The sequence below is a fragment of the Pan paniscus genome, chromosome 8, assembly GCF_029289425.2.
Source record: "Pan paniscus chromosome 8, NHGRI_mPanPan1-v2.0_pri, whole genome shotgun sequence".
NCBI classification, from domain to species: domain Eukaryota; kingdom Metazoa; phylum Chordata; class Mammalia; order Primates; family Hominidae; genus Pan; species Pan paniscus.
In genome coordinates this window covers 57791182-57795958 of record NC_073257.2, presented here as the reverse complement: position 1 = coordinate 57795958, position 4777 = coordinate 57791182, and the positions used below count along the sequence as shown (strand labels likewise).

The following is a 4777-nucleotide window of genomic DNA, read 5'->3' as shown; positions in this document are numbered from 1 at the left end:
ACTAAGTTTATTTTCATTGTCTCAAGGTCTGCTGAACTCTGGATCCAGGCTGTGTCAATAGGGTAGTGTGGTGCCTCCTGTACCTGTCTCGGTCTCCTACAGTCCTTTTTATTTATTTTGTTTTTTATAATAGAGACAGGGTCTTACTATGCTGCCCAGACTGGTTTTGAACTCCTGGGCTCAAGCAATCTTCCTGCCTCAGCCTCCCAAAGTGCTGAGATTACAAGCGTGAGCCACCACACCCGGCCAAGTCCTTTACCATTTTCAGAAGGCTTACCTTGCACTTTCAGCAGAAGGATAGACTCCAGGAAGACTGTGAGAGAGATTTAGAGCCCAAGTTGATAATATCAAATACACTGAACTTGACTGTGTTCACCATGTTCTGGCTCTAGAGAAATGAGAGTGCTAGTAAGGTTGGTGCCATTTTGTGTATCTTCTGTACCTTGAAGTCCCTCAGAAATCTTGCCCCTGGTCTTCTTGTTCTAAGGACATAACAGGTTCCCTTTTCTCTGGAGATGAAATCTAGATCTTCAATTTTTGGAAACAAATTTGGACTCTTGACTCTGGAGCACCAATTTCTTCAGCAAGTTGTTCTCTGGAATCAATCCCAGGGTATGGATTTTTCATAAATGCCTTGATGAGAGTGTGTAATTGAGAGGCGCTGTAGGTGGTATGACACCGTCTGGCTTCTCTACTTTGAAATTCCACCCCAGGTTGATCTTGCCCATGGCTCTGGCTTGAATATAAAGTCTCAGGTTCTGGTCTTTTCTGGAATCCATTCCTAGGTCTTTGATTCTGAAACCAAATCTGGATTCTGTACTTTTCTGTATTGATTTCTAAAGCAAGTTTTTGTTTGGTAGCATAATCTGGGTAAGGTTTTTGATTGAAAGTATTGATAAGGATTTTCAATTGATCTTCTGTGAATTTGGTGTGATTGCTCCTGCGATTTGTGGCTACCATCTTGTGTGAAGAGGTGTCTTTGGCCATGCTGGAAGAGAGTCCTGGAGGCTGAGCTACTGTCTGGGAGACCGCTTATAGCTCATTTTTAAAAAGAAAGATTGCATATAATACAACATAATTCACAAATCTAAAGCATATGATTTTCTGGGTTTTGACAAATGAAAACACCTGTGCAACTTCAACCTTACCAGGATATGGATGAGAGTTTCTACCCAAAAGCACCAGTATTCTAACAAACAGCTTTGGATTTTTTGAATTGTTCAGTGCCTATGAGGATTCCTTACTCCAAATTCATGACAAATATATTCAGAAGGCATAGTCTATAATTAGTGTTACGGTAAGTATTTTCATCGATTGATTATTTGCTGTGAATTTAAGTATGCTGATTTTTATGTAGTTGTCTTCTGAGAAACATTGTGCCATTTTTCATGTAGAAACCACTTGTAGGATAAACAGAGATTATGAACGCACAGAGTTGGTTGTGATGGGCACGTCTACCTGTGGCTGCCATTTAAGGGGAAGGTGGAATCCGACTCTGGAGCATCGGCAGCCTGAGCTGGTGCTGGGCTCACACTGACCCTGGGAGTGCTCTATGCGTGCTTCACCTTATGAGGGGTGCAGCAGGAATAAAAATAGAAAAGTGTGCTCTACTTTTACATGTTACCAAAGGACGGAGGATACCACCAAGGAATTAGAAAACTGTTAAGTGAGGATTTATTCTTCTTAATAGCCTTTCAAAGAAGGAATTTGAAAACAAGATTCTACTCATCCCACACCAAAATGTAAACAGATATATTATTTTTTATATTCCCAGGATAATTTTGGTTTTACTTAAGCATCACTATCATGAGCAAAAGAACAAAGCTGGAGGCATTGCACTATCTGATTTCAAACTTTACCACAAAGCTATAGCAAATAAGACAATGTGGTACTGACCAAAAATGGACACACTGACAAACGGAACAGACTAGAAAGCCCAGAAATGAACTCACTCATGCACAGTAAATTAATTTTGACAAATGTGCCAAGAATACACAGTGGGAAAACATAGTATCTTCAATAAATGGTGCTGGAAAAACTAGATATTCACATGCAGAAGAATGAATCAAACCCTTATCTCACACATATATGAAAATAAACTCAAAATGGATTATAGTCTTAAATGTAAGACTGGAAATTGTAAAACTACTTGAAGAAAACACATGGGGAAAACTACATGACATTGATCTGGGCAATAATTTTTTGTATTAAACCCCAAAGCACTGGCAAGAAAAGATGAATGGCATTACCTCAAACTAAAAAGCTTCTGCACAACAAAGGAAACAAGTATCAGTATGAAGAGACAACCTACAGATTGAGAAAAAATATTTGCAAGTCATACATTTGATAGTGGGTTAATATCCAAAATACATAAGGAACTCAAACAACCCAATAGCAAAAAAATTTAAAAGTCAATTAAAAATTTGGTAAGGGACCTGAATAGACCTTTATCACGAGAATACCTACAAATGACCAATGAATATATGAAAAAAATGCTTAACATTGCGAATCATTAGGAAAATGCAAATTAAACCCACAATGAGATACAATCTTACACCTGTCAGAATGGCTATGATCAAAAAGACAAATGATAACAAGTGTTGGTGAGGAAGTACAGAAAAAGGAATCCTTGTATACTGCTGGTGGGAATGTAAATTAGTACAGACATTATGGAAAACCATATGGCAGTTCCTCAAAAAACTGAAAATAGATTTACCATATGATCTAGCAATCCCTCTTTTGGTTATTTACCCAAAATATTTGAAATCAGTTTGTTGACAAGATGTCTGCCCTCTCATATTCATTGCAGAACTGTTCACAATAGCCAAGTTATGAAATCAGCCTAAGTGTTAATCATCAGATGAGTGAATGAAGAAATGTGGTATACATACACAATGGAATACCATTCAGTCTTCGAAAAGAAGAATATTCTGTCATTTGCAGCAACATAGATGGAAATGTAGAACATTATGCTAAGTGAAATAAGCCAGGCACAGAAAGACAAATACCACATGATCTCACTTACATGTGGAATCTAAAAAAGTCAAACTGATAGAAACACAAATTAGAATGGCGGTTACAGAGTCTGCCAGTGGTGGAGACAGAAATGGAGAGATGATGGTCAAAGGTTACAAAATTTCAGTTAGATAGGAGGAATAAGATTTTTTTAAGATCTACTGCACAGCATGGTGAATTTAGTTAAAAATGGTGTATTGTACATTTCAAAATTGCTAATACATTTCAAATGTTCTCATCACAAAATAAATAAGTATTTGAGTTGATGGGTATATGTTAATTAGCTTGATTTAATTATTCCACATTGTATTTTAAATCATAACATCCCTTTTACCTCATGTATATACAAATATAAATTGTCAATTTATAATTTTTAAAATATATGTTTCCAAATGAAGAAAAACTAAGATATTTTGTTGCCATCAGACCTACTCTTCCTCTACTCTTGCTAAAGAAATTTCTTCAGACAGAAGGAAATGATACCAGAAAGGAACTTGAAAAATCATGAGTGAAAAAAGAACAATAAAAAGGGTAAAAATATGCAACTCAAATGATGTAACATTTCTGAGACTAGGATTTAACAGGCATCACAATGTCTGCTTTCAGTCTCTTAGAACATTGAGACCTCTATGTTGTGAAGAAGTCCAACCTAGCTTACTAGAGGAGGAGAGGCATGTCAGATAATAGCTAGTACCAACTTCCAGAATGTAAATAGGGTTGTTTGAGGCCTTTTAGTTTCAGTCAAGCTGTAAGATATCTGTAACTGTATGAGTAATCTCGTGTAAGACCAGTTGGAAAACCACCCAGATGGCCAGTCTACAGAACTGTTTGTTTTTTCAAAAAATTCTTAAGAAAATAAAGATGAGCAACAGATTTTGAGAAAATATTTCCAAAACACATATCTAATAAAGGACTTGTACCAAGAATATGGGAAGGACTCTTACAATTCAATAAGAAGAAAACAATCACTCCAAATAAATAAATGGAAAATATATTTCTATCAATACTTCATTGAAGAAGGTATATAAAAGGCCAATGAGTATAAAGAAGATGGCCACAAATTGTTAGTCACCATGGAAATGGATTTCTACTTAGAAATTAAATGAAATCAACTACTGATGTTTGCAAAAAGGTATAGGCATCTCCAAAACATGCAGAATCAAAGAAGCTAGACACAGAGAGTACATATTGCATGATTTGAATTATATGAAGTTTTAAAATAGATGAAACTATTATATGATAGTGGAAACAAGAACTGTGTTTTTCTCTTGGGGCAAAAGGCAGTAATTGAGGAAAGAAAGAAGAGAGCTTTTGGAGTTTTAGAAATGTTCTATATCTTAATTAAAGTAGTGGCTACACATATGTATACATTTTTCAAATTAATCAAACTTTAAACTTATAAACTGTGCTTTTTATTAAATATAAATTATGCCCCAAGAAAGATAAATAGAAAAAATAAATGCTAAATACAAGTTGACATTTTCATACAAATTATAAAGATACATAGTTTTAATCTCAAGACATAAAAGTCCTTACAAAAAATAAAAAATAAAAAATTATGTGTTCTTCAGAAACATAATCTTACAAAACAAAGTGTTACAGTCATCTGAGTTGTGAGCGTATTTATGTGAAAAATTTTTCTAACTGTTGAGAAATTCTTAACTCCAATGGGAAGAACAGTATAGAGATAGTTATGAGCTGACAACAAAAATATTCTCCAACTCTTTATTGTTCAAATAACCCATTTCTTGTTTGATAACTT

At 35.1% G+C, this 4777-nt stretch overlaps 1 pseudogene; it reads right to left on the bottom strand.

Moving 5' to 3' along the window:
* On the bottom strand, positions 1–1026 carry LOC100978024 (double homeobox protein A-like; annotated as a pseudogene).
* Between the last annotated feature and the right edge of the window lie 3751 nt (positions 1027–4777).